The 12,755-nt window shown below is 39.3% G+C and overlaps 1 protein-coding gene and 1 long non-coding RNA gene across 3 annotated transcripts in view; one reads left to right on the top strand and one right to left on the bottom strand.

The window, feature by feature from the left end:
- Nucleotides 1-12,755, top strand: part of SPEF2 (sperm flagellar 2) — a 172,170-nt gene that overhangs the window by 58,412 nt on the left and 101,003 nt on the right. The window lies entirely within an intron of this gene.
- LOC125100970 (uncharacterized) lies at nt 3,649-11,003 on the bottom strand. 2 transcript variants are annotated; one of them, XR_007127715.1, is made up of 4 exons: nt 10,850-11,003; nt 8,366-8,493; nt 7,645-7,787; nt 3,649-3,899 (listed from the first exon to the last, which is right to left on the bottom strand). It is a non-coding gene; the product is annotated as an uncharacterized LOC125100970 (long non-coding RNA). The 2 variants fall into 2 exon arrangements; XR_007127716.1 differs by lacking the exon at nt 7,645-7,787.

Raw genomic sequence — 12,755 nt, forward strand, 5'->3', positions numbered from 1 at the left:
CTCAACTCCCTCTCTCCATCTCCCCATGTCCTCGTGTTATTTCTTATGCTCCACAAATAAGTGAAATCATATGATAATTGACTCTCTCTGCTTGACTTATTTCACTCAGCGTAATCTCCTCCTGTTCTGTCCATGTTGATACAAAAGTTGGGTATTTATCCTTTCTGATGGAGGCATAAGACTTCATAGTGTATAAGGACCACATCTTCCTTATCCATTGCATCCATTGAAGGGCATCTTGGTTCTTTCCACAATTTGGTGACCGTGGCCATGCTGCTATGAACATTGGGATACAGATGGCCCTTCTTTTCACTACATCTGTATCTTTGGGGTAAATACCCAGTAGTGCAATTGCAGGGTCATAGGAAATCTCCATTTTTAATTTCTTAAAGAATCTCCACACTGTACTCCAAATTGGCTGCACCAACTTGCATTCCCACCAAAAGTGTAAGAGGGTTCCCCTTTCTCCACATCCTCTTCAACATATGCTGTTTCCTGTCTTGCTAATTTTGGCCATTCTAACTGGTATAAGGTGGTATCTCAATGTGGTTTTAATTTGAATCTCCCTGATGGCTAGTGATGATGAACATTTTTTCATGTGTCTAGTAGCCATTTGTATGTCTTCATTGGAGAAGTGTCTGTTCATGTCTTCTGCCCATTTTTTGACATGATTATCCATTTTGTGTGTGTTGAGTTTGAGAATTTCTTTATAGATCCTGGATATCAGCCTTTTGTCTGTACTGTCATTTGCAAATATCTTCTCCCATTCCGTGGGTTGCCTCTTTGTTTTCTTGACTGTTTCCTTTGCTGTGCAGAAGCTTTTGATCTTGATGAAGTCCCAAAAGTTCATTTTCACTTTTGTTTCCTTTGCCTTTGGAGACATATCTTGAAAGAAGTTGCTGTGGCTGATATAGAAGAGGTTACTGTCTATGTTCTCCTCTAGGATTCTGAGGGATTCCTGTCTCGCGTTAAGGTCTTTTATCCATTTCGAGTTTATCTTTGTGTACAGTATAAGAGAATGGTCGAGTTTCATTCTTCTACGTATAGCTGTCCAGTTTCCCCAGCACCATTTATTGAAGAGACTATCTTTATTCCACTGTATATTTTTTCTTGCTTTGTTGAAGATTATTTGACCATAGAGCTGAGGGTCCATATCTGGGCTCTCTACTCTGTTCCACTGGTCTATGTGTCTGTTTTTATGCCAGTACCTTGCTGTCTTGGTGACCACAGCTTTGTAGTAAAGCTTGAAATCAGGCAACATGATGCCGCCAGTTTTGTTTTTCTTTTTCAACATTTCCTTAGCAATTCAGGGTCTCTTCTGGTTCCATACAAATTTTAGGATTATTTGCTCTATCTCTTTGAAAAAAACCGGTGGAATTTTTATCGGAATGGCATTAAAAGTATAGATTGCTCTAGGCAGTATAGACATTTTAACAATGTTAATTCTTCTGATCCAGGAGCATGGAATGGTCTTCCATCTTTTTGTGTCTTCTTCAATTTCTTTCATGAGTGTTCCGTAGTTCCTCAAGTACAGATCCTTTACCTGTTTGGTTAGGTTTATTCCCAGGTATCTTATGGTTCTTGGTGCTATAGTAAATGGAATCGATTCTCTAATTTCCCTTTCTGTGTTTTCATTGTTAGTGTATAAGAAAGCAACTGATTTCTGTACATTAACTTTGTATCCTGCCACATTACTGAATTGCTGTATGAGTTCTACTAGTTTAGGGGTGGAGTCTTTTGGGTTTTCCATATAAAGTATCATGTCATCTGCAAAGAGAGAGAGTTTGACTTCTTCATTGCCAGTTTGGATACCTTTTATTTCTCTTTGTTATCTGATTGCTGTGGCTAGGACTTCTAACACTATGTTGAACAAGAGTGGTGAGAGTGGGCATCCTTGTATTCCTGATCTCAACGGGAAGGCTGTGAGCTTTTTCCCATTGAGGATGATATTTGCTGTGGGTTTTTCATAGATAGATTTGATGAAGTTCAGGAATGTTCCCTCTATCCCTATACTTTGAAGCGTTTTAATCAGGAACAGATGCTGGATTTTGTCAAATGCTTTTTCTTCAATTGAGAGAACCATGTGGTTCTTCTCTCTTCTCTTATTGATTTGTTCTATCACATTGATTGATTTGCAAATGTTGAACCATGCTTGCAACCCAGGGTGAATCCCACCTGGTCATGGTGGATAATCTTTTTATTTATTTTTTATTTTTTTAAAGATTTTATTTATTATTTATTTGACAGACAGAGATCACAAGTAGGCAGAGAGGCAGGCAGAGAGAGAGTGGGAAGCAGGCCTCCCGCTGAACAGAGAGCCCGATGTGGGGCTTGATCCCAGGACCCTGGTATCATGACCCGAGCTGAAGGCAGAGGCCTTAACCCACTAAGCCACCCAGGCACCCCTGGATAATCTTTTTAATATGCTGTTGGATGCACATTTTTAATCAATAGCGCTTTTGTCTTATGATTTTCCACTAACTAGACTTTAAAGATGCATTTTTTTATGTTATGGTTTAACTCTAATATTCCTGTCACTACAGAAGATGTATACATACCCATCCCCAAATAAGTTTATACAATGGCTTATTACCAGGTCTTTCCCCCTCCCCCTCCACGGAGAATAGGAATGTGAAACTAAATGGGCCATGAGATTGTTTCTTTCCTACATAAATCTCATCTGATTGGTTTGACCCTAAGCTCCAGATTCTATCTTGTTCTTACTCTTTAACTCCAGGCTTTATTTTGATCCAGTGGCTTTCTAGACTCAAATTCTGACCATAGACTCTCCAGCTTAGCTCTTGCCTTGTTCCCTGGTGTTCCCTGGTTTCCCAGTGAATGACCCAGTTTTCACAGTGTATTATTAATCAGTTCCCTTATGGACAGAATATTAACTTGAAGCCTGTATCACTCAAGTGACATCACTGGGTAACTGATCCAAATACACTGATTAATTTTAGTAGATGAGTGTGAATAGATCATTTTTTTTTGTTGTTATTTGACAGAGAGAGATCACAAGTGGGCAGAGAGGCAAGCAGAGAGAGAGAGAGGAGGAAGCAGGCTCCCTGCAGAGCAGAGAGCCCGATGTGGGACTCGATCCCAGGACCCTGAGATCATGACCTGAGCTGAAGGCAGAGGCTTAACCACTGAGCCACCCAGGTGCCCCTGAATAGATCATTATTTTTACTTATTTAAGAGATATGTGTTGTATTAGCTCAGGCTGCCATAAGAAAATACTGTAGACTGAGTGGCTGAAACAACAGGAAATTTTATTTCTCACAGTTCCAGAAAGTCCAAGTTCAGGATAATAGCTGATTCAGTTCCTTGATAAGGACTCTCTTCCTGACTTGCTGATGGCTACCTCACTGTGTCCTTACATGGACAGAGAGAGAGAGAACTCTGGTCTGTCTTCTTCTTAAGAGGATCCTAATCCCATCATGGGGGTCCCATCCTCATAAACCTTTCTAAACCTAAGTACCACCCCAAAGCTCTGCCTCCAAATACCATCACGGTGGGGTTAAGGCCTCAACATATGAATTTTGGAGGGACAACTTGTTTATTCAGGACACATGTTTACTCGGGACACATAAAATGTCTCAAAGTACATATTTGCCAGTCAAGTATAGGAAACTTATTTTCACATGAAATTGTTTTATTGCATTTTATCCCCTGCTGAGAAAGAAGTCTTAACACCTTGTCTTTTGACAATGAAGATATGTTTGTATCTTTTGTTTCCAGACATGCAGGAATGTAGCTGCCTTTTAAGTAGGTAGAGTAAGCAGTTGCTTTCATATTCTTAGTTGAGATGTTCTGTTAGGCATTCTACTTTTAAACTTCTGCCTGCCATTGTACCTGATACCCCACATTATCACTCTTTTGGATTAAGACTTCAGAGGTATCTGTTAAAATACAAGCACTTCCCAAGATAAGTAGTGAGAATCATGATCAACATCCAAATAGTTAGAAAAGAAGTTTGATATTGAAAGGAATGTTCTCACTATCATTCTAGTTTAGTTTATATGTCATACATTTCATAGCTTCAGTGTCTTCTCCCTTTTGCTTAGAGTTTTGCCTCCAACCCCCTAAATTTCTCCCATAATACTAGGGCTACCTGGTTGGATTTTTCAGACTGAGCTTCATTACGTGGCTGTGTCTTGGTGGAGTCACCAGTATGCCCTAGAGTAGTGTGATTCATGTAATCATCCATAGTGATAACTTACAGAACAGAACATCAATGTATTGGTTTTCAAAGAGAGACATAGTTGCCCTTGGCCTGTGGTTGCCAAGAAACAAGGTTGTCTTCTAACTGCTGTGGATCAAAGGTTTCAGAGCGCTGGAGTACGTTTGACAGAAGTCTGGGACTTCTGTCCATGGGGTGAGGGGATGGAAGGAGACCTTAGGTCATGGAAAGGGTATTTCACTTTAAATGACTAGAATAAGTGACAACCTAACCTCATTAGAGAACCATGGTAGGAATAGTTGAATTAAGGTATCAAGTCCAAGGCATTAGACCAGAATTAAGAAATGGCTTAAAGGGCACCTGGGTGGCTCAATGGGTTAAAGCCTCTGCCTTCGGCTCAGGTCATGATCTCAGGGTCCTGGGATTGAGCCCCGCATTGGGCTCTCTGCTCAGCAGGGAGCCTGCTTCCCCCCCTCTCTCTCCCTGCCTCTCTACTTGTGATCTCTCTCTCTCTGTTAAATAAATAAATAAATAATAAAAAAGAAATGGTTTACAAGGCCAAAGATTGGTACCCAGATAGAATGAGGGGTGAGAAGGATATAACAAAGGAAAAAGAGTTTGGGATGGCTGAGATGAATAAAAGTAGAGTGAATGTCCACCACCCATTTTTATTTTCTCATGATGACATAGATTAGGGAGAAGCCAGTCCTCTTTTAGGATCCTCTCATCTGGGGTCAGGCAAGACAAAGGTTGGTTCAGGCCTTCCTGGGCTTTCTAACACTGATTTTCTGGTTCATCCTCTACCTACTTTGCCAACTAGAGGAGCCAGATTCTATGCATCTAGTCCAGCTTATCTTCAGTTAGTTACTCAGATTGCCCACCTAATATTTTAGAAGAGGTTTTAAAGATCTGAACTCTAGAACTGTTCTTGTCAGCTACACATGTCATATCAGAACACATGGGGTTGTTAATCTCAAGAAAATTGAATGGATCTAAGAAAGTCTGAATTTTGGTGTGGGGCAGATGTCTTGGGCTGAAAACTAGAAACCTTCTCCCCTGGAAGACCCTCCCATTGCACTCCTCCTACCCAATGCCCAGGGTGTCTCAGTCATATTCTTTGGTACACTGGATTTACCATAGTCTTTTATACAATGGGTAGTCACCTCTAAGCTTTTTTTTTTTGGGGGGGGGTGGTCCATACCTCTTTAAGATATCAATCTTAGCAGTTAAGTCATGAAAATAGAATGCAGTAGCCATTGCTATGAGAGAGGGTATTCTGTGTGGAAAAATTCTCCATGAATTTTTCAGTGACAAGCTAGATAGACCAAATCATAGTGTCTACACACTTTGTGATATTAGAGAAATTCCAGCCAAATGTGTCCCTGGCTAAGCAATCACAGCAGATAGGTGAATTCAGATGTAAAAGCTTCTGGAGAAGTTACTTGAGCCACAAGAGCACAGAGATTATTATAGATTATTGTATTATAGATAATTACAGATTATTATATTATTATATTATCTTGAGGCAGACTACCACCTCCCTAATGAAGAGAACATGGTTTGAGGGACTAAGGAATGAAATTTACTATTTTTTATAAGGACAGCTACCACCACCAGAATTGTTTGGCAGCCTTGGCATAGACAGGGCTCTGATATAAAGTCCAGTATATATCCGAGGGCATTTGGGGCCAGGAGAAATGCAAGACTTAGAGTCTCAATTTTTTCTAGCTCCAAGCAATTGTGCTTTGAAAAACACTGGGCTAGACACACAGCTGCTGTAATTCCTGGTGTGTCACGTTTAATGCCTTGGAAGGGCCTTGGTGGCTTTCCAGAGCAGTGAATGGAGCCAGGAGTAGGAACCTGCCATTTTGGGGTAAATAAGCTAATCTCTCACTGATCCCTCTCTGTGAGTCACTGTGAATATGTCTGAAATAAGAATACTAAGTAAGTAGAAGCCCTTGCCTATTGTTTACATCCAATTTGTCACTGAATTTCAACAGCACTGAAATGTAAGTTTTTAGGACAGAGGATCTCTCAGAATGACTTAGTGTCAGTTACCCCTACTAATCAAACCTACAAGACAAAGTATCAGCTCCATGATTCTCGCTGCCTAATGCATAAGTAATCAGTTGCTCAAAGTTTTAGGAAAAGAAGACTGCCACTGTTTGCAAGTTCTGAGCATTCTGAATTTCCAGATCTGAGCATTCTGAATTACCAGCTAGAGTAAGTGGATTGCAGAATGAGGTACCGGACTCCCCCATGTGTGGGCCTATAAGCTTTGACAGTGTTCAGCACCACATGCTAGGTAATTGATCATGACCAACTTGAATTTCCCTCTAAAAACAAGTACAAGGTAGATGGACTCTGTTATCCTAGGTCTTCTTTTGTGCAAAGCTAGAATTAAGCACATCTGTTCATGGTACACTATATCAAAAACTAATGATGTACTGTAGGGCGACTAACATAACATAATAAAAAAAATAAAATAAACACATCTGTTTTCATAATAATAGATCAGGACAGCCTGGGGAAGGCTACTGCTGGGACAGAAATGATCAGACTTCTGAGTAAAAGACATAATTTGATTAAGACCAGTTCTTCAGATTGGCTGATGAATTGGAGTTAACCATGAGATTGATTGATAGACAGGCATTGATGACTCAGTTCTGCCTCTGGAAGTAGAGTTAACCTCTTCCTTTCCCTCATTACCATGAGCCACATTTGTACTTCCTGGTGGTAGATAATGGTGTGGCCCAGTCTGCACAGAGGGGTGTGGGGGCATACCTTCTCTCTGGAAGTGCACCTCCCTGACCAATGTTAGTATGAGGTGTACATCCCCACCTCCCTGGCTTCTCTGGAACCTGAAGGCCAGACTGTTTGGCCAGAAGGTATGGTCAGGAAGCTGATAATACTCAGACCTGACTGGAGGTCAGATGACTCAGAAAAGCTGCCAAGCTCACTCAGCGGGGCCAGTTCATCTTTTCAACTCGTTCTGAGACCTTTAATCTGGGCCCCTGCACAGAGCCCATTCCATAACAGCTCCTGGACGAGAGGCCAGAATTCAGTTACACATCAGCCAGCTGCTATGTCTTCTCTTCCTCCTTAACAAAGGCAGTATAAGGCAGTATCGATCCTTTCCATTGGACCCTGGCTATCAAACAAGCACCACACAGTGGTCTAGAAACCGGGTGGCCAGGTTATATGAACTGAACTCCCCACCAGATAAGGCAGCCAGCTACCCGCTCTGTTTCTCCTGAGAATTCTGGCTGGTTGTCAGGAATTTTTAAATCTAATTTACAGATTTCAGCAGTTCCTTCAGATTCCCTCAGGATTTCGGGGTGGTTGGAAGATAGAAAGCTTAAGAAAGGGAGACAACACAGCCTCTGAAAGCTACCAAGTTTTTCCCTATTTATGTCTGTGGAGTATGTCTTTTTTCTGAGTGACAGATTTCTCAAGCACTGTACCTGGAATATGGCCACGTGACTTTCCATGTTGCCGCTGTCATAAATGTCCTTCCATAATATCGAATGCTCTCTGGTAGGAGACAGGACAGATCCAGAACAGAGGTCAGCCAGGAGAGCTAGTGCCCGGGATTGAGTTCTTAGAGCTGGAACCAAGATGGTCAGGAAAATTTACCTGAAGTCACTGAAAACAGGAAGAGGCAGGGGTGGGCTTAAGTCAAGGCCTTTGAATACTCCAATGATCAAAGCTCAGATTGGGTGAGAACCAGACTAGAAAATGAAAACAAAGGCGGCAGGCTGGAAGTGAGGCAGAACAGGAACAGAACAGAACTCACTCACATTAAAGTCCTGGAAACAAAGTAAGGAAGCCCTAGGCAATTGCCACAAAGAGAGCTGGAATGCCTGCAGCTTATTTTTTTATTATCTGCCAGTCAGAGGTACACGGTTGGGTCAACCTAGTTTAACAAACCCAAGAAAAATAGGCAGTTAAAAATATGAAATTAATGAGGTCACAAACAGCTTGCCATAGAGCGGCTCTTACCTACCCATTCACACAGGCTGCTCTTTCCTTCGCCAGGACACTGAGAAATCTCTGGCCTTGCTTCTTACAAAGTCCCTAAGTTAAAAGTTATTTAAATTTACTGCATTTTCACTGCGATGCTGTGTGCTGCCATTAAAAAAATAATAATAATAAAAACAAAAACAAAACAAAAAACCAGAATACCTGGATTTAATGGAGAGTTTCCCTCAAAATCATCCTGCACAGCCATGACTTCCAGGATTAGCTCATTTCATACATGGTATGTGGATTCTTAATAATTTCTGTGAGGATGATGTTTTCTGATCTTGTTCCTGGATTTGCAATTGGGTTGTATCTAAGTCATCTTTGTACTTAATCAAAATTACTAAAATATAATATCCATGTATTAACTCATTTATTCAGTTCACATAAGCCCGTGCTACTGATTGCTTGATTGATTCATTAATTCAGTCAATAAGTATTGACTGTCTACTTCGTGCCCGCACTAAGTACTAGAGATATGAAGTTGATTAAAATAGAGATCCTTTCCTCCTGGTGCTCACAGTTTAGTGGAGATGAGAAAAAACAAAACAAAACAAAACAAAACAAAAACCAATATTCCAGAGCATGATGTTAAGTGTGGATAAACACAGGTGGTTATGGGGACACTGGAAGAGGTGAGTTACCGCTGAGTTGTAAGGTATGAACAAAATTGTATTTCAGGTATCAAAGACTGTCATCACTTCCTCACTTCTTATAGAGTGGTGTGCAAGAGAAAGCCAGCCATAGGAGATCCAAGACTAAGGCAGCTTGAAGATCTGTATGATGGAGTGCATTGGTTGTGCATTGGCTGTACTCTGAAAGGTTCATAGCCCCCTTTTGTGGAGTTATTACCTGTGTTGTTTCTTAAAGACACTTTATTAGAAGCTTCCATCTTAAGTCCTTTGGCCATGCTGTACCAAGACAATTTGTTCATTGTTGGTTTTATTATATAGATTAAAAAATTGCCTTTCAGGAACACCCAGGCAGATGTCAAAAACACTGTAACTGTTGTGTTCCCTAAGAACTTCTTTCTCTTTCTAAGGAGAAAAGGCATTTGTCTTGTCTTGTTTTTGTTTTTGTTTTTGTTTTGAAGACATCTGTAATTGAATTGTAAGAAATGTAGAGCCTACCAAACTGGGAATATCTGGGACACATTAGGCTGTACAGATGTTGGTAAATTCTAACAATCTATGAGACCAAATTCTGGACTATGTGCGCTTTGAGACTAGCACTGCCACTCTACAAAAGCCACATTAGGATGCACTACTAACCATCACTGGCATAATCCAGTGTTTTGTTTGTTGGTTGGATGTTGTGTTAGATAGAGGCACTCAGATTTTATGGACTGAATAATATCTCCCAAGGCCCAGATTCTGTTTATCCAAGTTGATCAAAGTGAACCATGCCTGCCCCTTCTTTAAAAGAGTAGATGAGGAAACTCTTCCTAATTTGGATCTTTGGAAGAGGCAAGAAATGAGAAAGAGGTACATCTGCTTGAGTCCAAAGGTAATCATGTACACAGAAGTAAACAATGTATTGAGAAAACTGTGTACCTCCACCAGCATCATCATCAAACCACTTGAACTGAACACATGACTGATCTCAGGGTTTTCCCTGAAGTGTGCACATCAGCCTATATCCAAGCACACTGTTCCCAAGCAGATGCTGTGTGTAAATGCTCATGTTGCTTTTAGCCATGGTTAATAACGAGGGATGAAGGATAGTGACACATCAAAGCATAGAAAACAAAAAGGATATGACAGATTGAAAACCAGAATCAGAAGTCTGTGTAATCATGAGGTACCTAAAATATGATATAGAGAACCATGTGAGTGTGAGTGGGGATCCAGGCTGTAAATCAGTGGGTAAGATCCATGTAATTTATGAAGATAGCAAGAATAGGTAGATCCTATGTTCCCAGAAATTCAGAATTCAGTTTCCAAAAAGGTCAATGTAAATCAATTAATGAGAACAGTGCTGGTAAATATGTAGTGACTTCCAACCAAGGGCAGAGGCTGTTTACACTGTTTTAAATTCATGGTCCCTGTGTGTCGGTAGACAAGAATTCACAGGGAGAGGTGGACCTCTAGGTGTTGGTGGATCTTGAGTTTTGTATCTTCTCAAGTATGCATACTGATGGTATTTATGCAGGGACAATAAAATTATTACTACTTAAAGAAATAAAGAAAAATAATTATTATATATATATATGACAATTTCCACTAATCAAGTGCTAGTATCAGGGAGCACATCTACACAGAAAAAGTAACTCGTTAAATCAATAGTTTGAACCAAGTGATACTTACTTAGGACTGTCCACGCTAGGCATCAGAGTCTTGAAACTAATAGTAAGATATCTATTTATAACAGTACCTGAAGGAATAAGAATGGTACATTTTGTTATATGATATTTTCTCTAATAAAATTTTATTATATAATTAACATAATTAGATATAATCAACCATGTAAAATAGGGATCTGGTAAAAAAAGAAAAATCTAGTTCCTCTTCACTAATGGCTCTCTTTAGCTCATTGTATTTAAACTAGTAACTTCATTCTGGTCTGAATTTTCCTTTTGTCAGTTCTTCTGACCTCTTTTTCCCTGCCATGTTTTTATTCCAACCTGAGATGATTACTTTGACTTACCCTTTATCTTGGTCTTCATTTAGAAATTTTATCAACTGTATTTTTAAGATGGTTCTACAAAATGTGTTCCACCAAATCCTTGATCTCCTTATCTCCACAGGTTAGCCTAAGTGTTCAGAGAAAATGTTCCTAACCTAAGCATTCAAAGAAAATGTTCTCTGCATGGTCAACATTCTATCCCATTGTGTTGGCCACATTCTACCACTAATTCAGTGATGGAACAGGGCTTTATTCTGATCCCTTTGTGAGGATGAATGCCTCTTGGATTGGGGTACAAGCTGAATGTGGTTTCTCCCGTTGGTAACCCTCCTATGTGACACAGTTATGTGCCTCCAACAGCAGCCTGAGAACTTCATAGTTAAGCATTTAAAGTGCACAGTCACATAGGCTACACACACAAGGATTTCATTCAATTTTACAGCAGCCCCGTGAAATAGATACTATTATTACAAAGAGGAGACATTGACAAAAGTACAAAACAAATAAGTAGCAGAACTATTATGGGAACCCTGGTCATTTGATTTCAGTCCCAGAATGGTTCCTTTAGAAGAGATTAAATGACTATACTGCACAAAATCATTAGAACATTGGAAGCTTTCCAGTTAAAACTGGACTTGGACTTCATACCTTTTGTTATTTTTATTTTTTGGTGTCTTTTTTTTTAAATTATGATCAGGTGGCCAGCATATAGTACATCATAAGTTTTGATGAAGTGTTAAAGCCTTTTCTTTTTTAAGAATAATTTCTCTGGTTTGTTTTTTTAATTTGATTCATTTCTGATTGGCCACATTACATAAAATAATTATCACTTGTCTAATTTAGAAGTATAAGTGATTCCATGAAAGTGGAAGCAAGGAATATATTCTAATTCAGTGATTATGGAAAGCAATTTAGTATTTAGGTAATTTTGAACAATGCACATAATTATTGTGCACAGAATTATTAGAAAAACCAAAGACATTAAACTAAAACAAAATAAATTTTACAAAGAAAAGATAATTTGACCAGAAGTAATAATCAGATACAGTTATATTTATTTAGTAATTAATTCCACCAATTTTAAAGGAAAACCTATTATGAATACTTTGGGGTGTTTTTATTTATTTGTTTCAAAAAGCATTTCTTTACCTCAGAATGTTGTCATATCTGAAATTCTGTCACCAAACCAGGTAAATCTTCTATAGCACTTATCAAATCTGTCAGTTTATATTCTGAGTGAACATTTTTTTGTCAGACAATTGATAGATATTGAAAGAATACTGATAAAAATTTAAATGCAACAATATAGGCATGTATTTATTAATATATGACAGAGCATATATAAAACATGTATACATTTATATATGACCTGGCATATATGAATATTTATGCTATGTCACATAGAATATATATTAATGTAAATATACAAATGTAAAGATTTATATCCTGACTTGTAGTCAGAACAAAGATACTACTTTCCTCCTCCTCCTCCAAAAAAATAATGACATAAGGCAATTCAGATTAGCAGAACTTGAAAAATTGACTTGTGTTTTGTGAAGAAATATAGTGAACTTTGTCTTTTGTTTTTGTTCTCTCTTTGGTTTTCATGACAGCACTATGTTGTTGAGGGAGCTCATTTTCTCCCCCAGTGGATATTTCTCATGTTTTTCCGTCCCAGTTATTTGGACTAAGAAGACAAAGTTAAAGGGGTTGGGGACAAGTTGACTGGGGGCAAGTGATAAAATTTTTTTTTAAAGTGCTAATGAAATGGATCAACTTTGGGGTGCCTGGGTGGCTCAGTGGATTAAGGCTTCTGCCTTCAGCTCAGGTCATGGTCCCAGGGTCCGGGATCGAGCCCCACGTTGGGCTCTCTGCTCAGCAGGGAGTCTGCTTCCCCCCCCCACCGCCTGCCTCTCTGTCTACTTGT

Source organism: Lutra lutra, chromosome 5 (assembly GCF_902655055.1).
Source record: "Lutra lutra chromosome 5, mLutLut1.2, whole genome shotgun sequence".
NCBI classification, from domain to species: domain Eukaryota; kingdom Metazoa; phylum Chordata; class Mammalia; order Carnivora; family Mustelidae; genus Lutra; species Lutra lutra.